The sequence below is a fragment of the Syzygium oleosum genome, unplaced genomic scaffold (genome assembly GCF_021117445.2).
Source record: "Syzygium oleosum isolate NSW1041296 unplaced genomic scaffold, Sole_v2.1 Sole_v2.28, whole genome shotgun sequence".
Taxonomy (NCBI): Eukaryota; Viridiplantae; Streptophyta; class Magnoliopsida; order Myrtales; family Myrtaceae; genus Syzygium; species Syzygium oleosum.
This window is the reverse complement of record NW_026607512.1, coordinates 96,018-123,538: the sequence shown is the minus strand read 5'-3', so window position 1 is coordinate 123,538 and position 27,521 is coordinate 96,018. Positions and strand designations below refer to the sequence as shown.

Below are 27,521 nucleotides of genomic sequence, written 5' to 3'. Positions count from 1 at the left end.
AATGTTGATCCAGAACATATTTTAGAACCTACTGAGAAAGTTTCAGAACTAGTATCTGGAGACTCACATCTGCATCAATAGGATGATATTCCACAAAGGACAGATGTAAGTCAATCTCCACTTAATCCTGAAGAGACTTTGAATGAAAATAGCACTGCAGAATATGCAGATTTTCAGGGGGAGATTCCAATAGAAACAGGGGATAAGTTCGAGCAAAATGCACCAGACAATGTTCAAGGACAGACCTCAGACAACATGACCATTTTGACCCTTCTGCTAGAAATAAAAGAGAAAAAAGCTGCACTTGAAGAGGACGTGAAGAATCTTCATAAAATTGTTGAGGAAAACAATCAGACTCAACGTCTTTAGGCAGAAAAAGACAAAGCAGAGATTGGGGAAGCTATTGCTCTGTGTTCAACAAATATGGAGAAAGCTATGGGTCATTATTCTATAAAGATTGAGGAAGCTATTTCTATCCTGGAAAACTTTCAGCTTGTTCGAACCCCATCAAAGAAATAACCTGCTTCTCACACCCTCCTTTTAAAACCATTCTTATTTCCAAACTGGTTCTGTATTCTAAACATTTGCCTTTGTTAGACTGTTTGGATGGTTTATATCAGTACATTATTCTGCTTATTATTGATTCATTCTTTTTGCTGCTGACAAAAAGGGGGAGAGATTATACTATGCGGATATTGTCATACTAACATTCCAATATGCAGATTATACTCAAAGGAAGAGAAATACACAGATCTAAAGAGTTTGCACATTTATTTCTTATTTGTGTTTCATGCGCTTAATATGATTTATTTGACATTGATTGAATCTGCATTGAAGTTTTGTCACCATAAAAAATGGGGAGATTATTGAGAAAAACTCCTAATGAATTTTGAAGCTGACAAAACTTTCTATGTTTATCTTGTAAATCTGACATGCATTCCATTTCGGGTTAATATATTCTGGAAGTTCAGAAGGAAATATCAGACTTTACAAGTTTTCAGAACTAAAAGTTCAGACTCAGAAATAAGATGTTCAAACTTTACCATAAAAGTTATTTAAACTCTAAATTTGAAAGACTCATATTATACTGAAGACCTACGCTGACTCAGGTTCTAAATGTAAAGAATCAGAAATTCTTCAGACTCAGAAATTATGCAGATGCAGACGCTGAAGTTTTTCAGACGCAGAAGCAAAACTCATTCGGAATGAATTACAACAGCTAGTGATCTGGCATGGATTTCACAAAAGGAAAGTTTTGATTGACTCAATCTCAGCCTAATTGATTGACAATCAAACATTATGACAAGTATGCATTACAACGGATAAAGCTCTACTTATGGAAACCAAGATTCTGATTGTATGGGCGACCAGAATCCGCGGGATTCAGATTTTGTCAACCAACGGCTACTCAGTCCATTTTATACAAATCCGTCCAAGATGAAGATTGGAAGATGATCCTATGAAGACTGTCCAACGGCTAGTTTGGTAGTGGAGGAGTATAAAAGGAGACCTACGAGGAGCAGAAGGTATGTACGAAATCGAGAATCAACAAGTCCAAAGTCTGAGCATACTTCGATCCTTTCTCTTGTCTTTCTTGAGCAAAACACAAGATCTTGAGGGATACTTTGTAAGAGTGATTGTGTGAGATAGAGAGTCTTATCATATACAAGAGTACTGTCACTCAGAATCTGTAATTCCTTTTGATTACATAGTGAAATCCAGCCAGTAGGCTGTCAGCGTGGGAGAGTGGACGTAGGCTTACTATAAGCCGAACCACTATAAACTTGTGTGCAGTTTTTCTATCCCTTATCTCTTACTTTACATACTGCACATCAAGAGCACTGTCTATATAAACTGTTTTGAATTTGAATTTTATTCAGACTCAACTGTGATCAACCATTTCCGCTATAAATTGATCAAAATTGTTTAAGATCACCTATTCACCCCCCTCTAGGTGATCTTTGCTAGCTACATCACTTTCCTTCCATTTACTACTGACAGCACACACCCTCTCTTTCAGTCGGAATCTTCATTTGCATACACTCTAACCTTGCCCTACTGATCATCCTATCATACTATTCTCTATGTCTACGTGACTGTACCAATCCCAAATGATGGAAATTTCCAGCAAATGACCCTTATACTTCATGGTTTTTTGGCCAAAACTGCTTCATTGACCGATCTAGAGAATGCTAGGATAATCACAGTCCAAAACCGATCTAAAGAGATGAGGCAATGAGATGCTTGAGAGAGAGAGAGAGAGAGAGAGAGAGAGAGAGAGAGAGAGAGAGAGAGAGAGAGAGAGAGAGAGAGAGAGAGAGAGAGAGAGAGCTGGAACCTGAAAGCTTGAACTTATGGCTTCACTTGCATGTCGAAGAGGAATATGGGGGACCTTAAATAGAAGTGGAAATTTGTTGGCTTTAGAGCTTGAACGTTTGGCTTTCTTTTTCAACATATAGATGCACGAATTCTTAAATTGTCATTGGGTCAACATGCTTGATGGTGGTACCTAACGATGCACGAATTCTTTAAATTTTCCTAGGGTCAACTGCAACTAATGCATACGTAGCTACAAAAATCCCTTGATTGTAACCTGTTCATGTGTTACCTCGAGCTGGCACCTTCTTTCCCGTCAACCGTCACATGGCCAAGTTGCAATTATTAAGCATCGTATAAAATAACAAAACTACAGAAATAAGTTGCAATTATAATTAGCAAAAACAGAGGATGCACCGCCAATGTAAAGCAAGTTTTACACAAGTGGCCTCGTCCAACTTTGATCGAGAATTGTAACTACCGATTCTCCCAGATCAATGGTGTACAAGACCGCTTGTGTAAATATTAGAATTACTCAATCTTTTAAGCAACGTTGGCCAAGAAGAGTCTCAGTTAATCTTCGGAGCGCAAATATATGTTCATTATAATATTTGACAGCTTCGGCAGCATGTTATTTCTGTTGTTGGAAGAAAAAACAAACAAATTTTGAAATCTGGTAAACGTGTTTTTTTATGTTAATGTGACGTCGAAGGTGGTATTTGTTTCTACCTAATTCTTTTTTACTATGAATTGTGTTAATGAGTATCTCCCGGATACTTATTAAGCACTCAATTAAGAAAATTATATAGATTCCCATCTACACTTAAATATTGGCAACCAATTTAAGTATTCATTGCATAGAAAATTAGGGATTGAGCCCGGCCCCTGAACCAAGATATTACTTAAACTGCATATAAATATTAGGAGCATAACATTAATAGTAAAAGGCTCATATAGCTGTATTTAAATTGGACCGGCTGCGGGTGGATTTGAATGGATGATTCTTAACTTAATTAATAAGCTGGACCGAGCCTATAAGAGCATGGAATTATGGCCAAGACCATGGGATACATATATGGCTGAAACTTGCATTACAAAGCCAAGTTGGAAGACTTGGAAGATAACTCATTCTACGAAAATTCAACTATTGAAAACAATCAGAAAATTGCCTAAGTTGGATATCAAAATGAGGAAATAAGATATCTTTGCTCTTGTGTGAAACCCTAGGAGTTGAGCCTATATAAACGAGCGAGGTTGGTAACATTGAGGGGACAGCCCCAATATAAAAAAAATCAATAGAAAGCAGTGAGGAGGGAGGCACGATACTGAGAGAAAATAGGGAGTGGAGAGGGGATAATATTCGGTTGGAGAGGAAGAGAGAAATGCTCTCGGTGTCCCCTTCCACCATTGATCTTTAGCCATTGTTCTTCTGACAGCCACTACCTCCTAACGTGCACAACACCTTCGTGCCGCGCTCTTGCGTTTGCCGACCTGCTGTTGTGCACTCGTGGGTCTTTTACAGCGTTGACGGTTTTCACAACGAAACCAGCTATCTCGGTGGTCCTTTTATCGTCAAGGACACCCGGCGTTCGCGATCGTTGGCTGCTGTTTCCTGTTTGGCGGTGAACCCAGCAGCTTCCGCAAGCCTCTGCAGTGACTTGTCCGCTTCAGTCGAGCGTCCCCGCCGCACCTCAAGCGATCTTCACTTGCGTTTCCGGTCGTAGAGACGTTCCCGGCAACGCTCACCAGTATAATCCAGCAAGCAACCTGCAGCTATCGGCAAACCCGACGCCACAACACCTCTTTGGCGATTTCACCGAGTTACTGCAGGCCTTCTGGCAATTTCTTGAAGGTTCTCCAGCGACACGCCTTCAAGCTTCCGGCGACGTCCTTGCCCTTTCACAGTCACGCCACAGTCCAGCCCAGTGACAGCGATAGTTTCCGCAATCCCTAGTCCAACGCTAGCTCTGCACCATTGCTTACTGACGTGACATGGTCTGATCCCGTTGAGTTTCCAGCGGTTTCTAGTTGTTTAGCGATCCCTGCAGCTACGCATCCGGCTTCCCATCGGTCCAGACCAGTGCCGGAGAATGATAGCGACCACAACAAGAAGTATCCCGGTTTTCCAGAGAGCCCAATATCTTCCAGTCGCGCCTAAATAAGTTTTTGCAGGTCTTCCGGTGCTAATCCAGCAACTTTGCCCTCGACGTACCTACCCTCCTTGCTGGGTTTCACTGTTGGTCCCCTCACCGGAGACTTGTTGGCCGCCATCCGTGATCCTTGTGCCACTCGCCGGTCACCAAAAGATCCACCGTCGTTGGACCGATTTGGAAGCAAATCGGTCCCGTGATCCGTGCTAAGTCTTTGAGCTTGGTAATTCAAAACCAGATCGCGACCATTACTATTGCATTTTTAGGGGGTGTGGGAATGCGCGTCTCCGTCTTTGAATCATTTTTAGGGGCTCTCCCTACTGGTGCCTTCAATCCAGCTGATGACAGGGTACGTTCTTACTAGAAATGGAAGCAAAAATCCACGTGGCATAGATTGATTTTGTTTCATTAAAATGTTTCATCCCTTGGTTTGTCCAGGTTACAGACTGCTTTGAAAGCTTTGGGAAAATACAAAAGATTTTAAGTTAAAAAGCAGCTTTCAAAATGCAAATAATGTTTGGTTCAGTTTAATTTAAAAGTTTATTGGTAAGCAATTTTGGTTTAATTGGTGTTTAAAAAAAAACATACTGACTTTTGCTATTTAAAATAAAATAAAAATGAACTTTCAAACCTTTTGTTGGAATCCGACGAAGGGCTCAGGCAGCCGCAAGCCAGATCTACCTTAGGCCATCCTCGATGGTTGTCGCCGATGATGTCACACGGTGAAAAATGGTGAGGGTATTTTTGGTATTTCGAAAATTTAGTGAGGGTAAAATTAGAAGAAAAATATGTATTAGCATTCCATAAATGCTAAATCTCAAAGCTTCTACATACCTATCTTGGGCTAAGCAACTGTAGAGGACTTTGGAAATGCAATTGTGTCTCCCCATCGCTCTCCAAAAGAAGGGAAAATTTCAATTAAGGACCCCAAGTGAGGTCAAATTCTCAAAAGAGGGCCCAAAGTGAACATAGTATCAAATAAGGGCCTGCCGGCCCCTGCTATGGCCGGCGGAGGAAGAGAAGAAAAAAAAAAGAGAAGGAAAAGGAAAAGATAAAAAACAGAAAGGAAAAAATAATTAAAAAAATAAAAATTTTACTGTTCCGGTGCCGGAATAGTAACATTCTCGTCGGCCGGTCGGCAACCCAGGCCCTTATTTGAGACTTTTTAAGTACTTCGGGTCCTTATTTGAGACTGATTGGGCACTTCAAGCCCTTATTTGACACTATGTTCACTTTGGGCCCTTTTTTGAGAATTTGACCCCACTTAAGGTCCTTAATTGAAATTTTCCCCCAAAAGAATTGCCAAATGGTACTTGCATTTGGTCAATTGACTTTTGGAAAGTGATTGTCAAACGTAGCCGAAGCAGGCTGCGAAACCTTTGATAGAATGTTTAGTCATGCTAGCAAACATGCACCCATATAAATTTACTATTACAAACTCTTACATAAAACTCTTCATTTGGTTGTCATCCCTATCTTCCAAAATTCTACTAATTCTTGCTTCTGAAGAGTTTTAGAAGAATATATAAGATAATCTTTTATATGCACTAATTCCTTATAACTAAATAGATGATTCGTAAGCAAAAAAGTAACAAAAATTCGATATTGTTCCGAAGATTCGGATGGTGAAGATTCAATTAAAGAAGAGAATAAGTTTCTTCACTGGACAACAGTTTAGCAATAAATTGAATTGGTAATTTCAATTACTGAATAAGAGAAAAACGTAATTTTAAAATATTATGCGGCATTTTTCTGTTACCTTTTCATACGAATATTTTAATTTGACCAGCCCGATTATAGGTACGACATAGTGCTATAATTACTCACACAAGTGTTCGGTGATGCAATGGGCTCTTAGGCCCTTTTTGGTTCAGCTTTGGGAATGGGCTTTTGGCCTCGAAAGCCCCTTCCCAAAATGATGAACCGTTTAGTTCAGCTTTCGACCTACCATTGGCCAAATGTTAGCATTTCGAATGCCGAAAGCCCAAAGCTGGTCTGGACTAGCTTTGGGCTTTCGGCATTCCACAAATGTTGAATCCAAATTTTTTGTCCTCAAACTACCCTCACTTATTTTGGCTTATTTCGATTTTGCCTCTTTTGGTATTGTTCATCTTCTTCGTGAGGTGGCCGGAGACGGAAATAGGCGAGGGCGGCCGACACCGGATCGCATGACCCAGGCGACGACCGCCTGAGGTCACGCGATCGCCCAGGCGCCGCTTGCCTGGGTTGCGCGACCACAGGCGGCCGTCGCCTGGGTCGCGCAACCCTTGCCGATGGTCGCCTGGCCTCGAGCGACGACCACCAGCGACAGATCTAGCTCGCCGGGGGTTGCCAGACCTTGGGCGACGGCTGCTTGCGCCAGATCTAGCTCGCCAGCTTCGGCGAAGGGTAGGATAGGTTTTTTTTAATAAAAAAGATAATTAAAAAAAAACCTTTTGCAAAAAAAAATTTACCAAACACTACATAAGCCAAAATAACTTTACAAATGATTTTTTACCAAACGCCACTTACATTTTCTCAAGGGACTTTAACCTAAAGGTTTTTGCATTCCCCCAAGTAGCATTTGAAAAGTTGAACCAAACGGGTCTTTAGTGATCTTAAAACTCTCCAAGAACCACGATTTAAGCATTTTTTTTCATTAAGTGGCAGATCACAATATTGGAATAATTAGCGGTGGTCCCACAAAATCTCTTACGGTCACGAGTCGTGAGATCAAACTTAAGAACGAGCGAAGTACAAATCCATCCGCGTTAATTCCCCGTTCCTGGATTACACCTTGACCAGTTCTTGGAAGGTTTTCATGGCTGAAACTGGCAACCCCAAGACCACCACAATGCCCTTCTTCCCTTCCCCCTCCGGCAAGAACAGGTCGAGCTCCTCCACTAGGCCGCTGCTACCGAACTATGCCGGCGCTCCCCAGCCGAAGTTTGCCACGCCAAAAGCCAGCCTTGTCCACGAACTTATCACCTGAGTGCCAACCGACGAGAGCCGAGGCTTATAGACATCCTCATAGTCGATCCTCGATCTCACGTAGTCCTTCGTCACGGACTCGACGGCATTCTTTATTTGCCCGATGGTGAAGGAGATGGGCCTCTCCGCCAGCTTGCCAGCTGTGCAGAGACAGCTCGCGGTGGTCACGGCATTGCCGAAGTAACCCACCGGCAACGCCGTCATCTCAAACTTCGACCTGAAGTCGACCATGACGTGAAGCTTCGTGAGTTGGTGTGCCTTCATGTTCTGTGCTTGGCTTCGCGCACGCCACACGTGAGCCGCCAAGGCAGTGAAGCTCGTTCAGCTCGTGACGTTGTCCTCGGACATGGCCATTCTTTTGAGTGTTGCGAGCTTGTGGGAGTCGAAGTGGAAGGCTTGGTAGATCATGGGTTGTTGCTCGAAGAGCATGGCCATGCCGGAGACGTCGGTGATCGAGACGAAGTCCTTGTAGGGTGTCGCGACCGAACTCCCGAGCTTTTTTATTGAACAACATGCAAAAAGAAGGGGGGCTCGCCTGGTGCGTGTTAAGTCTAGGTTCAGGACTTAACTCGGGCTCTCCCAAGCCCATACCATATTGCGACTTAGGGTTTAAGTTTTTAACATGCAAATGGTTTATACCAAGGAGTCGCCACTAATCGATTTGAAGTGGGTCGATTAGAAACCCAAATAGGGTGATGGGAGAATCACCCTATTCCTACGAACCAGAGATTAACCGAGTTCGGGGACTTGGTTACACTAGTTGGATAAACTAATGCCCTTTCGGTACCTTCCTACCCTGTTCATTTTTGAAAACATTTGTCAGGTAATTTGGATTGATTTTAGGACCTTTCTCCTAACATGTGAGGTGATCAAATGAGTGCGTAATCAGAAACGATCAGCAGTCAGAAACACAACAATTCATGCAGCCTACGGTTCTAACCTTAACTAAGTCAGATGACATTCAAAACACAACTCATGCAATTGTATTAAAAATATGCATAATAATTCGATGGTAATAAAAAAACATGCAAAATACTATCATGTAACTTCAGGCTTATTTAATTTAAACAAGACAAAAACATGCATAATAATATCACATTAAATTAAAACAACAAATATATCACATAATTAAAAAATTTAAAAAAAATTTAATTTTTTTTTCGAAAAAAATATATATAATACAGAAAAAACAAATTTCTTTCAAAAAAATTTTATATATTTTTTCGGCAAAAAAAATACAGAAAAAAAATTAAATTTTTTTTAAAATAAAATAATATTATATTATATTAAAAACGGGTCGGGTATGTCAGGTTCGACCCGGGTCAACGGACCCGACCCGGGCGTTGACCCGGGTCGGGTCGGCTGAATCGGGTCAGCCCGACTCGACGAGCAGCCGCCGGCGAAGCCAAAAAACGACCCCTCGCCAACCGACCCAGGCCTACGCTGCCCCCAAATTGGCTTCTGGGAACACCACCGAGCCTCGCCGGCCACCTGGGTCGCCGTCCGACCGCCGTTCGCCAGCCGGTGAGCAATAAAAACAAAACAGCCTCTTTGAGGCATTTTATCGAACACACGGTGAACGGCTCAAAAAAAGGGAATCCCGACTTGTTTCGAGGCCTCGCCGTCCTCCGGACAATCATTCTTACCTTTGTCGACAACGTGCGGACGGCGGGGGACGGCGGTGTGGGCCGGGACTCGCGCAAAACGGCCGGCGCGGGTCCCGGCCAAACCGGGAGCAAAAACAGGGGAAAACAGAGCGATTCGGGCCGGGGGACGACTCACTGATCGAGGCTGCTTCAAGATGGTTTTCCAACGGCTTTGCGATCAACGATACGGCTAAGGGTACCTGCAAAACATACCCACCGATCCTCCTTCTCTTTCTTTTCTCTCGGTCTCTCTCTTTATTTCTCTGTTTTTCTCTTTAGTTGGCCGACCGGGGGTGCTTCCGGGGGTTGCCGATCGGTTTGCTGGTGACGACGAGGCCGGCTGGGACCTACAAGACCCTCCGAGGCTCCTCTCTCTTCTCGGTTTCTCTCTGATTCTCTCTGGGACTCTCTGTTTTCTCTCCGTTTCTCTCTCTTCTCAAACCGACCGAGAAAGACCGCCCCTCTCTCTCTCTCTCTCTCTCTCTCTCTCTGGCCTGTATAGGCCGACGACCACGTTCACTATCTGCTCTGTTGCGTCTGCTGACGACGGCCTACACCGGCCTACGCCCCTTGAAGACTTTTATGGCCATTTAGGCCGGTGCAGGGGCTGCTCTGACACGCGGAAAACAGGGGGGAAAAGGAGAGAGAGATGGCCGGGAAACGAGGAAGACGGGACTGGCCTTAATGGCCAGTCCCATTGGCATGTTTCTTCGGCTTCCTCTGACCGGATGGTCACAGCGCGGGACTGCTCCGCCGCTCGTCGCTCTGCGTTAGCGGCAGAGGAGAACAGGGGAGAGAAAAGGACCGCTCGGCGCAGGGGGGAAGAAGGAAGAGAAGGGGCTGGGCCGGGCTAGGCCCATCCGCGTGGGGGGAAAGAAGAAGGAAAAAAAGAAAAGCGGGCTGGGCCCGCGGGGGGAAACGAAAAGGAAAAGAAAGAAGAGTGGGCCGGGGCCCATGCGGGAAAAAGAAAAGGGCCGGGTCAGCCCAGCCCCGACCCGGCCCGACTCGATTTTTTTTTTTTATTTTTTTTTTAAAAACATTCTAATAGACCCTATTAATGCAAATGTGCCTAATTTCTATATGCAATGCATTTAAATAGAAATATTTTTTTGTTTTAGGAATTAAAGAAATTTAACTCCTAAATTTTGTGTAATTAATTTTTGGGCAAATTAAAAATAGGTGTCAACAGCTGCCCCTCTTTGAAGGTAAGCTCGCAGAGGTTGAGTTCGCGGAGGTTGCATTCAAAGATAAAATGACACCTAAATTTGGCCCATGCATGGTCAATGAATGCTATTTTTTGCGAGACCGTGAGTCCCATTTTTATGATGCGATAAGATGATGCGTGCTAAAGCAAATAAAAACATACATGGGGCTACTTACCTTGCCGAAGGGTAGAGTAATTCAATATAGTTGATATTGTGTGTCGAGGACTCGAACCTGTCTTCGGTCGCCTTGACGAGAGAAATGGTTTGTCTAGGATCCGAACATTTCTTCGGTCGCCTTGACTGGGGAAATCTTTTGTCTAGGACCCGAACCTTTCGTCGGTCGCCTTGACTGAATTTCGTTTGTCTAGGACCCGAACCTTTCTTCGGTCGCCTTGACTGGGGCGCCTAACGGCTTTGGTGAACAGAGGATCGGTCCAATGTTCAAGGGGTACCTGGGGGTCTTCGGCCGAGGATTTGATGGTTTGCCTGGTAGGTCCTCGCCAGCAGGTCTTGAAAAGACTTAAACGATGAGCACCTAGGGGTTCTCGCCCGAGGATTTGTTGGTTTGCCTAGTGGGTCATCGCCAGCAGGTCTTGAAAAGGCTCAAACGATGAGCACCTGGGGGTCCTCGCCCGAGGATTTGATGGTTTGCCTCGTGGGTCCTTGCCAGCAGGTCTTGAAAAGGCTCAAACAATGAGCACCTGGGGGTTCTCGCCCGAGGATTTGATTGTTTGCCTGGTGGGTCCTCGCCAGCAGGTCTTGAAAAAGCTCAAACGATGAGCACCTGGGGGTCCTCGCCCGAGGATTTGATGGTTTGTTTGGTGGGTCCTTGCCAGCAGGTCTTGAAAAAGCTCAAACGATGAGCACCCGGGGGTCCTCGCCCGAGGATTTGTTGGTTTGCCTGGTGGGTCCTCGCCAGCAGGTCTTGAAAAAGCTCAAACGATGAGCACCTGGGGGTCCTCGCCCGAGGATTTGATTGTTTGCCTGGTGGGTCCTCGCCAGCAGGTCTTGAAAAAGCTCAAACAATGAGCACCTGGGGGTCCTCGCCCGAGGATTTGATGTGAACAGAGGGAGTCAGTTCCATGCTCAGGAGGGGTACCATAATAATCTAGGTACATGATGAACAGAGGGGTCAATCCAATGTTCAATTGGTGAATAGAGGGGTCAATCCAATGTTCAAAGGGTACCATAATAATCGTAGGTACAATGGATTTTTGGAACCAGGCACGGGTAGAATGTACTTACCTGGGCACGTTCCTGCCTCTTAAGGGCATGTCTTCTGTCAGATAAATTTTCTTTGTGCAAAGACATACACATTCATCGGAGAAATAGACAACTGAGGCTATTCTTGAATATTGTATGAAATATCTTGACCAGCTAGTCAAGATGCTTTTCTTTTTCAAAGGAACACCTCATTTACCTTCTGGGTAATTTGAAAAGAATCCTGATGAAATACCTAGGATTTCTTACCCAGAGGTTTGATGCATCATCTGCTGAATAACCGACCTTTTTCGGGGTATCTCCCTTGGGATGAAAATGAGGGCTTCTCCAGCGCCCGGATTTTTGTATTCTATCACTGGGGATTTAAAACTCTAAGCTGTCAAAGATAATTAGCACAAACATGCATGTATTCATCAAGGATAAACAAGCTGAGCTATTCCAGAATGCGCATTTGCAAGTTCATGCATGATGATTTTGCCATGCTTGCATCGCCAAAAATCCACCGAGGGTCAATCAAGACAATTTTTCCGCAAAGTGGACTTCCTCTAGATGATGAACGAGGGACATTCAGTCAGAAGGGACTTTCTACTCGCTCTCATTGAAAAGGGCTATTTGTCCCGTCTATTAATGCGGGAACATCGAAACACTCAATCTGACCGTTATCACATCAACAAGGGTCTGAGTTTTCTCGCAATCAGTACGATACTGCCAATCTGAGAGGTCTTCTTATGGGTTGTAATACTGGCTTGGTCAGTGGTTTAACAAAGGTGACTGTCTAAGTCAAGGCCGTGAAAGAAAATATTCTGCAATCATCTCCAGGTTTACAAGTCAAGAACCTTGCAAAACGAGATAAAAATAGTCTTGCTCGCACTTCCTCGAGCGTTGTTTATAAACATTTGAAATTCCACGTTAATTCAAGTGCCCCAGTCAGAAGAGACTTTATGAGGGATGTAACGTGGGCTTGGTTTACAGGTTGAGGAACGAAATGATCATTGGGCTCAAAAATATATGTAAGGGTGAGAATTGGTAATCCTCTTGGCATTGTCACCAGTCTTTTTCTCCACCATCAAGATCCTTTTGGAAGACTCCCTTGGCTAATCCTGTGTTTTAGCATCTTTAACAACTTTTCTTGAGGAGCTTCTGTGTCAAGCATCTTCCTTTTGGGGTTGTCTATTCTTCACCATTTAACAACTTTGAGGTATTTAAGAGCACTTTATCATGCTCAGAGATCTCCTCAGCTAAAACTTCATTGTTTTTTATAGCAGTTACCCAGAAATTGGGGACTCCTTTCTCTTCATCTTTTTCATCGTTTTTCTTCTTCTCCTTTCCTTTTCTTTGTTTTTTATTCATGGGCATTGGCCTTACTTTTACCAGGCACACTGCTTTTTTATGCCCCTATTTTTTTAGCATTTTTTGCTGTTGTTCTGGTGTTGTCAGGACTAGCCTGAACAAGTTTGAATAGAACAATATTATTAGACTCTTGGAGTCTTCATCTTCATTCGTTACTTAGGACCGTGATGCTCAAACTGTGGTGACTTTTGCCTTGCCCCAATGTGGGGATGATCACCAATTGGGTTCGTACGAAATGAAATTGCCGGCTCAATTGGGCTAGCAAGGGATATAAGTGTATGGGATAGAAAAAGAATTGCTCTTCGTCATCCTAGGGCATTTAAATTATCGCGAGAGTTCATCTGCAATAAAAACACTCAAAGATTAATGTAAGTGAGAGCAAGAAAATTTCTATTCGTCTTTTCACCTTGTGCGAGCTGCTGCAGCTGATGATCATGGAAACTTTTAGATATTACAAACTCCTCATCCTTCTTGTCTTGCTCAGTGAAAACATCACTGTTATCAATAAGATATTGGCATTTTGAACAGACTTTAGTTTGCTGCTTCTCTCTTGACAAAGCTCTCTTAGTCTCGACTGTTCAGCCGTTGATGGTGTGCTTGTCTTGGAAGACTCTATCGAGGATCACTGGCTCCGTGAAAACGACGAGGTCGAAGCCACGAGGGCGGTGATCGAAAGGGAGGGAGGCTTTTCTTGCTCCCTCTGAATTTGAGTCCTCCCTGTGATGCTGGTTTACCTCAAGCTACCCCAATGTGGGGTGATTCTTTACAGGGGTAATTTGAAAGGAACCTCCGAGTGTATGGGTTCAAAATGGTCAAGTAAAGGATCAATGGTAGTATATGGGGCATTGAAATGAACTGCCTATCGTCATTTTGGCTTTCATACCTTATGCGAGAAATCCCTTCACCTTGTAGAAATGAAACTTTTTCACTCATCTTGCAAGAGTTTGGTACGTGAGAGTGTGTATAGACTAAGGATTGCCTCTCATCATCCTGACACACCTCGTTCAATACATCGGAGCAGTTCGACACCATTCGTCGAATTGTCGAAATTTTCACAGGGAATTGGTGAATTAAACAGGTAAAATTACCATGCAAGATTCCTTTCCACGTAATGCACTTGAGGAAGAAAATAGTATCCATTTTCTTTAATTATTTCTTCCTTCTTGTTTCTTTCTACTCTTATGAGAAGAGTTTGTTTTTAGGGAAAGAAATACTTACCTGTGTTGCAGCGGTAGTGAAGTATACCTACAAGGTAATAAGAAAGATTGTGTTAATGAATGGGCTTTTTAAGGGATAGGAATTGGAAACGATACAACATTACCCTTCGTGATTCCCTTCATTTGAGCTTAAACTGACAATTCCTTGAGTTTTCTCGGATGTTGATAATTCCCTTCTGACAAGAACAGGAGCTTATGTTAGGAACGAGAGGATTGAAGGTGAATTGAGAACGATACACATTACTCTTCTTCCATTTTGCCTTTAAAGCTAGCAGAGTCTTTTCTTCTCTTTATTTTGTTCAGCCTTCTCTGTCTTAGTATGCTCCCTCATACTCTTGGTCTCGAAGCTCGAATGAAATCCTCTATAATTAGGGGTGCTTTCGAATAGAGGGTTCTATTGTCAACGCATGCTGTGTCAATGCGGTTCCAGCATGTTGAGGAGTTTCTTGTGGATGCTCCGATTCCTGACTGCACAGGTATGTGCAATTGCTTGCATGGGGAACTTCGCAGCAAAGCTAATCTCTGTTTTAAAGGTCTTTGACGGATATGGGCGTAACTGCCATCGAGACTTCCATGGTTGTCAGGATCGGCCTTGATGCCATTTTGTCATGTGCGAAGTCTTTTCCAGCTGCTTGCACATGATCTTTACTCAAATTTGTCTTACATAAAAGGAAAGAATGCGTCATTTCTATGCTAAAGTGGATGAACTTTAGGAACGAAATACACCCTTTTTGATGGATTGGGAGATCGCATGCCCCCTAGTCTACTCTTCCAATTAAGCACTTCTTCGTCATGTTTCATTCGAGAGGTCCCAACATTGGTGCTCTATCCGGCTTGCTAGCACGTCAGAGTCTAGCATGCTCCCCAGTTCATTATCTGTAAAAGAAAATGGATGGAATGTCATTTCCTAAATTTGTTAAGGAATAAGACATACCTTTTTCTTTCAAAAGGGGTAATTTTTTCTTGATATGCCCCCGACTTTTGTACGAGATGATGTTTCGCTCATCATGGAATCAAGGAATGCTCAGCATTCTCTTTCACTCTCTGGAGCTGATGTCACCCACTGGTAGTAATGAGATTTGCCCCATGTTTCATTTGAAGATTGGATGATCTTCGCTCGGACTGCCCCTATCAGATGAGTTGGTCCGCTAGCATTGTCAGGGTCTGATGTGCTCTTCAGTTTGTGTCATTTTCAAATGTCTCCTTTGTAATAACAAATCAAAAAGGAGTATGCTCTGAGACACGAAGTGAGCGAGTAAGAAAAACAAACAGGGCTATGAGCATGCATGCTTTTCCAACACCATTCTTTTTTTGGCCCTTTTGAAAAATGATAAAACGTTTATTTTATTTTCAAAAGCTTAGAAACAAGGAAGCATGAGGAAGCCCGGGCCTCAGAACACTTTCCTTTACATGGCTGGATATCATCAACGGGCCGGTTTGGGATACCTCCTCAGGCCCTCAAAACAAAACATTTGTAATTCTTTTGAATAATTCAGGCGAATTACATTTGTTGGAATGGAAATTACAATACTAAAATTCCAAGCATAATTAAAAATTCAGAAAACTTGGAATCTTATAAAATAACTGAGACTTTAGAAAGCAAGAAAAGCTCCCACATAGGAGGATTCAAACTATTAAATATGCCTCTATTCTAAAGGAGGAAAATTGAGTCTTCAGTTTACTCAATGACGACATCAGCGCCTTCTGCTTGATTGGGTGGTGCGTTGCGGAATGAAAACATCTTTGCATCCAACAATTTCTGGACTTTATTTTTCAAGACAACACAGTCATTGACAGAATGTCCCGTTTCACCCAAATGATAGTCACATACCTCGGAGGGATCGTAGTTGGGGAAATGCTCAGGATTTTCACGCTTTGGCTCTTTAGTAAGCAACCTCTTTTCCAGGAGAATAGGCAGGATCTGAGACATAGGCAAAGGGAGTGGCGTGAATTGCTTTTTGTTATTTCGCCTTTGGGGCGGCTTGCGGCCTGAGGCCGGTTGCTGTCCACTACTCATCTGAATCATTGAGGAAGGACGAACGGTTTGGGTGTATGCAACATCCGCATCTGTCAGGGGTTCTTTCTCCTTCTTCATGCTGAGTTTCTTGCTTGTGGAAGTGGGGTCTGTAAACCACCTCTCACGCAATCCTATTTCGATTCGTTCGCCTATAGGAACAAGACGATTAAGGGATTCAGCAGTGGCACCAACCAGGCGGTGTCTGTATTCATATGGAAGAGACTTTATGAACAATTTCACTTGTTCATGATCAGTGAGTTGTGGGGTAACCTGGGCGGCCAAATTTCTCCATCTGGTGGCATACTCTTTGAAGGACTCACTCTTTTTCTTCTCAGCGCGTTCCAGATCGTCACGAGTAAAGGTGACGTCGAGGTTGAATTGATAATGCTTGAGGAATGCATCAACGGCATCATCCCAAGACTTAAAAGTATCAACATCTTTCGACATATACCATATCAAGGTTGGCCCCATCAAACTTGTTTGAAAGGTCTGAATCATGAGGGGTTCGTTGTCAACGTACTGGGTCATCCGCACATGATACATGTGCAAATGATGTCTAGGGCATGAGGTATCGTTATACTTTTCGAATTCCGGCATCTTAAACTTTTCTGGTACTTTGACCCGTTTGTATATAGACAGGTCAAGTGGGACAGCATGTTGCGGGCCTTGTAGCTGTTTCAGCATCTCTTCGACCTTTGCAAGACGTTTGTCATGTTCTGTCATAGGTACAGCTTCAGGTTCAGGCTTCCTGACGGCAAGGGGAAGCAGATCGTCCTCTAGCAGGGGCATTTGGCTGTCGCTGGCGGAGGCTTTGTCTTTTTCAGTAGACTGTGGTGATAACACCACCTCAACTGCTGCAGGCGTGGGCGTGAACTTGCCCTGAATGGATTCCACCTGCTTTGTGAGATTTTGGATCGCATTGAGGACCATCTTCATCTCGTCTTCCATGTTATTGAGACGGACGTTTTCTTCGGCCATTTTTTTTTGTAACTACCTGTGAAAACGCTGATATGAATGAGTATAATGCTCTATAAAGAATCATTCTATGACCTAGTCATATTATTATTACATACTTTCTTTATTTGTAAAGAAAAAAATGAGAAAAAAGGTTTTTATTATTATCAACATTACAGGCGGCGTCCCCGGGGTTCGAACCCCGGTCGCCTCGGACCGTGATGCTACATCCCCGGATACAACTGGGCCGAAGGCCGCGGTGGTGTCATTAAGGGGCAAAATTTTTTTATTTAAAGCATAAAAAAAACGGCCCGAGTTATATTAACATTTATACAACCCATAAACATTTTTACAGGAGATAACCAAAACCCCTAAACATAAATATTAGGAAATATAAAAGACCGGGACTTTTAACAAAAAGTCGCCCTTCCCGGATGCTCATTCTATAAACGATGGGGAGGCTACAGTCTCGCGGGGCTGCTTATTTTCACGGACAAGCTCCGCAATAAGCGTATCCCTCGTCTCGTCGGTTCCACCATGCCAGAAACTCTTTCTTAGGAGTGGGGACGGATTAGATATCAGCTCTTCCCATCGTATATAGAATGCAATCAACGGGTGGCCTAACAGTAACAAATCAATTGAATAAGTAGGCCGTATAAAAAATGAGAAGGGATAGAATATATACCTTTTCTTGAACCATGGCAATCACAACAACATGCACATGAGGAGTGAGGTTCGATTTCTATCTAGACTGGCTCAGCAAAATGAAATTAAAAGGGTGCCTGACCGTCGCAGCCTCGCGTTGGTGTCAAGTCCTTTTAACCTCGGCCAAATCGAAAGGAATATCTTCAAGTCACGCGAATAGCGGCTAAAAATATTTCTTTATAATTTTTTTTTGAAATAAATTTCGGAGAAAAGAAAGGCAACCTCTACATCGCGGGCTCGCGTTCAAGGTCGTATCTTTCTTAACACCATCCTAAAATGTCCTATTGCGGCCCAGGTCCGACAGCGTGGTTGTGTGTGTAACAATGTAGTACTAAATCATTAAAGCATGCACAACAATTTATAAACAATCAATTTGAACCTGCAAGAACAAATAACACCTTAATGTTAGGGTCATACCTAGAATCCTCGCTGCCAAACAAAAATTATTGTTAAACAGGATAAAATTTTTGGCTTAAGTCCACTTTTAAAAAAAAACAAGTCTCCAGCGGAGTCGCCAGTCTGTCGCGACCGAACTCCCAAGCTTTTTTATCGAACAACATGCAAAAAGAAGGGGGGCTCGCCTGGTACGTGTTAAGTCTGGGTTCAGGACTTAACTCGACTCTCCCAAGCCCATACCATATCGCGACTTAGGGTTTAAGTTTTTAACATGCAAATGGTTTATACCAAGGAGTCGCCACTAATCGATTTGAGGTGGGTCGATTAGAAACCCAAATAGGATGATGGGAGAATCACCCTATTCCTACGAACCAGAGATTAACCGAGTTCGGGGACTTGGTTACACTAGTTGGATAAACTAATGCCCTTTCGGTACCTTCCTACCCTGTTCATTTTTGAAAACATTTGTCAGGCAATTTGAATTGATTTTAGGACCTTTCTCCTAACATGTGAGGTGATCAAACGAGTGCGTAATCAGAAACGATCAGCAGTCAGGAACACAACAATTCATGCAGCCTAAGGTTCTAACCTTAACTAAGTCAGATGACATTCAAAACACAACTCATGCAATTGTATTAAAAACATGCATAATAATTCGATGGTAATAAAAAAACATGCAAAATACTATCATGTAACCTCAGGCTTATTTAATTTAAACAAGACAAAAACATGCATAATAATATCACATTAAATTAAAACAACAAATATATCACATAATTTAAAAAAACTTTTTTAAAAAAAAAATTTCGAAAAATATATATAATACAGAAAAAAAAAATTCTTTAAATTTTTTTTTATATTTTTTTCGGCAAAAAAAAATACAGAAAAAAAATTAATTTTTTTTAAAATAAAATAATATTATATTATATTAAAAATGGGTCGGGTCGGTCAGGTCCGACCTGGGTCAACGGATTCGACCCGGGCGTTGACCCGGGTCAGACCAGCTGAACCGGGTCGGTCGGACCGACCCGGGTCGAGTCGGCTGAACCGGGTCAGCCCGAATCGACGAGCAGCCGTCGGCGAAGCCAAAAAACGACCCCTCGCCAGCCGACCCAGGCCTACGCCGCCCCCAAATTGGCTTCTGGGAACACCACCGAGCCTCGCCGGCCACCTGGGTCGCCGTCCGACCGCCGCTCGCCAGCCGGCGAGCAATAAAAAAAAAAAAAGCCTCTTTGAGGCAGTTTATCGAACACACGGTGAACGGCTCAAAAAAAGGGAATCCCGACCTGTTTCGAGACCTCGCCGTCCTCGGGACAATCATTCTTACCTTTGTCGACAACACGCGGACGGCGGGGGACGGCGGTGTGGGCCGGGACTCGCGCGAAACGGCCGACGCGGGTCCCGGCCAAACCGGGAGCAAAAACAGGGGAAAACATAGCGATTCGGGCCGGGGGACGACTCACCGATCGAGGCTGCTTCGGGATGGTTTTCCGACGGCTTTGCGGGCAACGATACGGCTACGGGTATCTGCAAAACATACCCACCAATCCTCATTCTCTCTTTTCTCTTGGTCTCTCTCTCTATTTCTCTGTTTTTCTCTTTAGTTGGCCGACCGGGGGTGCTTCCGGGGGTTGCCGGTCGGCTTGCTGGCGACGAGGCCGGCTGGGACCTGCAAGACCCTCCGAGGCTCCTCTCTCTTCTCGGTTTCTCTCTGATTCTCTCTGGGACTCTCTGTGTCTCTCTCTCTCTCTCTCTCTCTCTCTCTCTCTCTCTCTCTCTCTCTCTCTCTCTCTCTAGCTTGTATAGGCCGACGACCACTCTCACTCTCTGCTCCGTTGCGTCTGCTGACGACGGCCTGCACCGGCCTACACCCCTTGAAGACTTTTATGGCCATTTAGGCCGATGCAGGGGCTGCTCTGACACGCTGAAAACAGGGGGGAGAAGGAGAGAGAGAGATGGCCGGGAAACGGGGAAGACGGGACTGGCCTTAATGGCCAGTCCCATTGGCGTGTTTCTTCGGCTTCCTCTGACCAGATGGGGATAGCGCGGGACTGCTCTGCCGCTCGTCGCTCTGCGTCAGCGGCAAAGGAGAACAGGGGAGAGAAAAGGACCGCTCGGCGCAGGGGGGAAGAAGGAAGAGAAGGAAAAAAAGAAAAGCGGGCTGGGCCCGCAGGGGGAAAGGAAAAGGAAAAGAAAGAAGAGTGGGCTAGGGCCCATGCGGGAAAAAGAAAAGGGCCGGGTCAGCCCAGCCCCGACCCAGCCTGACTCGATTTTTTTTGGTTTTTATTTTTTATTTTTTTGATTTTTTAAAAAAAAACATTCTAATAGATCCTATTAATGCAAATGTGCCTAATTTCTATATGCAATGCATTTAAATAGAAATATTTTTTTATTTTAGGAATTAAAGAAATTTAACTCCTAAATTTTGTGTAATTAATTTTTGGGCAAATTAAAAATAAGTGTCAACATAAGGGTACTTGATCTGAGGGGGGATGCGCGATTTTAGGATTGTCCGGTTATGGAAAGGGACAACGGTGATGGGAACACCTCGGGTGGCTTGGGCCCACGAGTTAATGAAGGTCATGGCTCTTGCACCGTCGGTTACGCAGTGGCTCATGGCGATCCCCAGGGTGAAACCTCCACATCACCTTATCGAGAAGCAAAGATCAAAGAAGAAAGATCATTTAGGAAGTATCTACAGATACAAAAATTTAAATCAAGAGAGCAGAGATAAAAAGATTCGATATCCTATAAAAATTTATATTATATGCCTACTGTTTTAGTTATTGAAGTTTGACCTCGTGTAGGGTAAATTTCCCAGTTTGATTATTGAGCTTAGTTGACATGCAACGGCTTGCTAAATCGAGCTAGAAGCTCGCAAACTCATGCTCAATCGAATTTAAATTACATATAAGAGAAAAATATTTACAAATAGACTCAATTTATGTAGATCAACACCATAATATTCATTGAACATGTGGAGCTCGCATGACTAATAGTTATGGTAACGTTAGGTCTATATGTACTAAGTCTCTGTGTCTACGAGTCTCCATATTCGAGTCTAGGTGTCCATCACTGAGTTGTTTTGATGATACTAAGCCTAAACTCGTGCAATTATCATATCTGTATGGAATGGGTGAGGGAGGAAACTCATAATTCCAATGATCTCTGACAAATTATTAGTTGACCTGTTACCTACAAAGGCACAAAGAATCTCTGAGAGGACAAATACATAAGTCAAATGTAGAAACTAAGTTGCAATTTCTCGATAGAATGTCACTATCTTTAGGTATCCCGTCCCATGCCGGTTGAAACACAAGGCAAACGACAATTTTAATTGGGTAACGATTGCGGCACAATGGATCTTGGGGTGTGTCGCCTTCTCTTTGCCAGGAGCATAAGATAATCAACCTAATTTTCTTAGATAACCATTGATTAATTAATGATGAACCTATATCACAAGTCTAGTTAAAGTAGATGCATACAAAACCAAGATTCTTCAATACCTGAGCAGTCAGAAGGGGAACTTCTAATAAATCCGTGATGGAAGGATCCGTGTAAACGAGCTTTCTTGAAATGTCCGGATCGAGAACTCGAACATCACCCAACATGTTGATATCACAGTCGGCAATGGCCTCGACAAAGGTCGCACCCCTTTTGGTGCATGGCACGGCGAACTTACTTCAGGAGTAGTAGCCAACTTCCCCGCAAGTGGGTAATAATGGACCAAGACTTTGGCTAAAGCTTTTTCAGCAGATCTCCGATGTCATCTCCGCTTCTCTCGCAGCAATATATTGCATGCATGGTGATGGGAATGGTGTTGGAACCAAAAGAATAATAATAAACTTTGGAAACTTGGAATAAGAGCACAAATAATTATTGGAGGGAGAACTTTTGTTTAGAATGCTTTGTCTTTGTGGCTTCGTGTTTGGCTTGATTTACAACTCACGACTTTATCCCTTTATATAGGAATTGAAGTTCACAAACTCCAATGATTACATTTCATAAAGAAAACATAACAATTCACAATCATTAAGAAAGACAATAAAACAGCTTAATCTGTTGAAGAAAAACGAAGCCACGTTGAAGTTTTTATGACTCTTCTTTAACGCTTATAGCTTCCAGCAACTGACGTGCTCAATCACACCAATAATCAATTTTATGTTTCTCCAACAGCCTCCCTTAAAATTGATTTTGGAATTCAACAACACCGAGCATCATTTTTAATTTTTTGAACGTCTCCGTCTTCAATGGTTTCGTCAAAATATCTGCAATCTGATCTTCTGACCTACAGAAATTAAGTTCGATCTCGCCATCTTTGACTCTATCACGAATATAGTGATACTTGATGTCGATGTGTTTGTTCCTGCCATGAAAAACTGGATTCTTGGCTAAAGCCATAGCCGATTTATTATCACACAATATTTTGGTAGGACCTGTCTGTTCATGCATTAATTCACACAACATCCTACGAAGCCATATTGCTTGACATGCCGCTGAAGATAACGCTATGTATTCTGCTTCAGCTGTCGAAAGTGCAACGACTTGTTGTTTTTTCGAGGACCAAGAAATTACTCCTGATCCAAGAAAGAAAGCATTTCCAGAAGTACTCTTTCGAGTCTCAATATCACCTGCCCAATCACTATCTGTGTAGCCCACCAAACTGAAATTATCGGTATAAGAATATAAAATTCCATGATTACGAGTTCCACTGACATACCGTAAAATTCTTTTTGCTGCCTGCAAATGTGATTGGTATGGTTTCTCCATAAACCGACTAATAATTCCCACACCATAAGTAATATCTGGCCTAGTAGAAGCCAAATATCTTAAACTGCTAACGATGCTTTTAAAATAAGTGGGATTTACTAGTTCACCGGCTCCTTCTTTCTTTAGCTCCAATCGTTCTGCTACGGGAGTTCGTATTGGTTTGAGTGATTCCATCTTCAATCGCTTCAAAATATCATTAGCATATTTCTGCTGTGAAATAAATATGCCATTATTCGTTTGCTTCACTTCAAGTCCTAAAAAATAGGACATCAATCCTAAATCTGTCATCTCGAAATGGCTAGTCATAGCCTCCCTGAATTCAGCAAACATCTTTGGACAGCTCCCTGTAAATATCAAGTCATCAACATAAAGGCACACAATTATTATGTCACCGTTAGTATTTGACTTGATATACAGTGTATGCTCATACGGACACTTTTGAAAATCATGCTCTAATAGGTAAGTGTCAATCCTCGTGTACCACGCTCGAGGTGCCTGTTTTAGCCCATATAATGCCTTTTTTAGTTTGTAAACTTGATTTTCATGCCCTTTCTTCTCATAACCCTGCGGTTGCTCCACATAGACTTCCTCTTCAAGAACACCATTGAGAAATGCTGATTTCACATCCATTTGATGGATCTTCCAAGGATTCTGAGCTGCGAGTGCTAAGATCATCCGAATGGTATCCATTCGAGCCACTGGTGCAAATACTTCAAAATAATCAATACCTGGCTTTTGTTTGTAGCCTTTTACAACCAACCTGGCTTTATGTCGGTCCACTTGACCGTTAGGCTTGTACTTCGTCTTATATAGCCACTTGACACCAATGGGCTTCTTACCAGGTGGTAAAGAAGTTAACTCCCATGTGTCATTCTTTTCAATGGAGTGGATTTCTTCATCCATTGCTAGGATCCACTTCTCATCTGCTGCTGCATCATCATAGGACACGGGGTCACATTCTGCAAATAAACAAAAATTTATCATAGTTTCATCAGTGATTCCATCACTATCACTATCATCATTTCTTGTGACAACATAATCCTTGAATCTTGATGGCGTCTCCCGCAATCACTGTGAACGACGTATCGGCGGTTCTGAAACTGCTCTTGGTGAAGAAAATGAACTACCAGACAAAGATGATGGATCTTCAATTGAAGATTTTTTTGTCTCTCCCACCAATAGTTCTTCTTCGATGGTGATGCTTTTCTGGTCAATCTTCTGGTTCCAGTCCCAGGCTTCATCTTCAAAAAACTGGACATCCCTGCTGATGATTACCTTCTCAGTGACTGGATTATACAGCTTATAACCCTTAGTAATGTCACTGTAGCCGATGAAGATGCACTTCTGGCTTTTCTCATCCAACTTTTTCCTCCGTTCATCTGGTATATGGGGATATGCCACGCACCCAAATACTCGTAGGAACGAAACATCTGGCTTGTTGCCACTCCAAGCCTCTTATGGGGTTCTTCCAAGAACACTCCTTGTTGGACACCTGTTTAGCACAAATACAACACATGCAACGGCTTCTGCCCAAAACTTTTTGGGTAAATTTTTAGCCTTTAGCATACTTCTTGCCATTTCAAAAATTGTCCTGTTCTTTCTTTCTACTATACCATTTTGTTGAGGAGTATAGCTGGCAGTCAACTGACGTTTCACTCCATGAAATTTACAGTATTTGTCAAATTCATTCGAAATGAATTCTCCCCCTCTATCTGATCTCAACGTCTTTAAAATAAAGTCACTATGCTTTTCAACATAGACTTTAAATTCTTTAAATTTGCCAAAAGCTTCAGATTTTTCTCTCAGAAAATATACCCATGTTTTTCTGGTAAAATCATCCACAAAAATTAACGTGTACCTTTTTTGTCCGACTGATTCCACCTCAACAAGGCCACAGATGTCTGTATGTACCAACTCCAATGGTTGTTTTGCTCTTCTGGCTTTTCCAACTGGAAAGGATTCTCGATGTTGTTTTCCAACAAGACATCTTTCGCATGGTCGATCTGGACTGTCAATCAGAGGCATGCCGGTCACCATCTTTTTCTGGACTAGTAATTTTAGTCCACGAAAATTTAGATGACCGAATCGAAGATGCCACAACCAGTTTGTATTTTTCATCATCGCTTGAAAACTCAAAAGATTCTTCGTCTGAAGAGTCAAAGGGAACATTCGGTTCTTCGTCATTTGCACCATTGTAATCAACTTATCATTCACACCTTTGATGGTGCAAACTCCATTTTCAATATGGACTTTATGGCCTCTTTCGGAAAGTTGTCCAACACTTAACAAATTCCAAAAAAGTCCCGGTACAAAGAAAACATCTGCAACAGTAACATTAGTACCATCTTTTGACTTGATATTAACGTTACCTTTGCCCATTACGAGAACTTTGGATTTATTCCCAAAATTAACTTCACCACGAACTGTCTCGTCCAATTGCGAGAATAACTCCTTTCGGCCAAACATATGATTACTACACCCAGTATCAAGGTACCAGATGTTGGTGTCCACGATGCTTGAGTCATCCTTCTTGCACGCTAGCACCTCATTTTCCTCGGCATCAATGGCATGTGCTTGCTGTTCTTGCTCGTACGCCACCTTTGCTTTACATTCGGATTTGTAATGTCCGAATTTGTTACACTTAAAACACTTGACCTTTGATTTGTCAAGTGTTTTATATTTTCCGGTGAAATTAAAATTTCCACGTCCACGTCCTCGACCACCTCCATGACCTCGGCCACCTTGATAGCCTCCTTGGCTTGATTGAGTGACCCGACTCTGCAATGCTTGCTCGGGAGTCGAATTGACGGACTTTTGATTCATTCTTTGCTCATGCGAGCACAATGAACCCATCAACCGCTCCAACGTCATGGTTGACACATCTTGCCTTTCTTCAATCGCCGCGACAACGTAGTTAAATCTTTTGGTCAAAGACTTCAATATCTTTTCTACAACTCGCACATCTTGGAGTTCTTCACCATTAACCCTCAATTGGTTAACAATGGTCTGCACACGATCAAAGTACGCCGAGATTGATTCAGAGTCATTCATACGTAAAGACTCGAAATCTCCTCGAAGTGTTTGAAACCGCACACGTTTGATACGATCATCGCCTTTGTAGGATTGTTGCAAAATATCCCACGCTACTTTCGCGGTTTCCGCGCTCGATATTTTTTCAAATATCATTTCCTCTACGGATTGAAAGATCGCAAACAATGCTTTCTGATCTTTTTTTCGAGATTCCACCAAAGAGTCTTTCTCCTCCCTTCTCAAAGCATCGAATTCTTCAGCATTGGCCACTTCGGTGTAGCCGTTTTCCACCAAGTTCCACAAATCTTGCGATTTGAAAAGAACTTTCATCTGGACGGACCAGTTATTGAAATTCCTCCCGTTCAACTTTGGAAGTTGTAACTGAACGGAACTAGTAGATGCCATTTCTAGCTCTGATACCAAATGTTGGAACCAAAAGAATAATAATAAACTTTGGAAACTTGGAATAAGAGCACAAATAATTATTGGAGAGAGAACTTTTGTTTAGAATGCTTTGTCTTTGTGGCTTCGTGTTTGGCTTGATTTACAACTCACGACTTCATCCCTTTATATAGGAATTGAAGTTCACAAACTCCAATGATTACATTTAATAAAGAAAACATAACAATCCACAATCATTAAGAAAGACGATAAAACAGCTTAATCTGTTGAAGGAAAACGAAGCCACGTTGAAGTTTTTATGACTCTTCTTTAATGCTTGTAGCTTCCAGCAACTGACGTGCTCAATCACACCAATAATCAATTTTATGTTTCTCCAACAAATGGCCCGGTTGAGGCTGGACAGGAAGTAAAATCCGTCGGGTGGGGCCGACTCCGGTTGGACCAAGACTGGTCATGACTTCTTCACGGTCACGGCACCGCCGGTCTTTATCATGGATGCCTCCATCGTTGCAGCTCAGAAACTTCTTGGATGAGAAAAGAACTGCATGTGATGGAAGCAACATATATTTGGTAAAAAATAACAAGTGAGTGCTCACTCAATGCAGCTGATGTACGACGGTTTGTTTTATCTAAATGTTAAAATATACATAACGTTGATGGATGGAGTTCATTATCATCATTTTTGGTCCATCTATACAGTGTGTCCAGGTGTTCTTGTGAAAGATTCAGTAGACTGGAGGCTAAGAATTTCTTTCATAAAGTACGTCTAAACTTTGAAACTAATTAGGTATCTTAGAAAGGGCAATCCTGAAATAAGTTAACTCTATCGTCTGACCATAAGAAACTATTTGATGAACTTAACCCTAGTATGTGTCGAACCAAGTCGATTGCATTGCATTATAGAATGGATCGAGCATCGTAAGGAGGAAAGCGAACCTTTATATTTGCCTTTAAATCCATCAATTTGGATCAGTTTACCGAATCATGCATCAAGGAGAGACAGTGATTCGATGCATATACGCTCACAGATCAAGACCCTTATAGATTATAGTTCTTCTATCAAGACCGAACGAAATAAGAAAGAAAAAGGAAAAAGAAATAACGAAGAGCTCCAAAAAGAAAATGAAAGAGGCATGTATACCTTGGGAAGCTTCACTTATTGAGGTACCAAG

The 27,521-nt window shown here is 42.7% G+C and overlaps 1 pseudogene; it reads right to left on the bottom strand.

Annotated features, from left to right (window-relative positions):
* Window positions 1-7,235: 7,235 nt before the first annotated feature.
* Window positions 7,236-26,854, bottom strand: LOC115680638 (omega-hydroxypalmitate O-feruloyl transferase-like; annotated as a pseudogene).
* Between the last annotated feature and the right edge of the window lie 667 nt (window positions 26,855-27,521).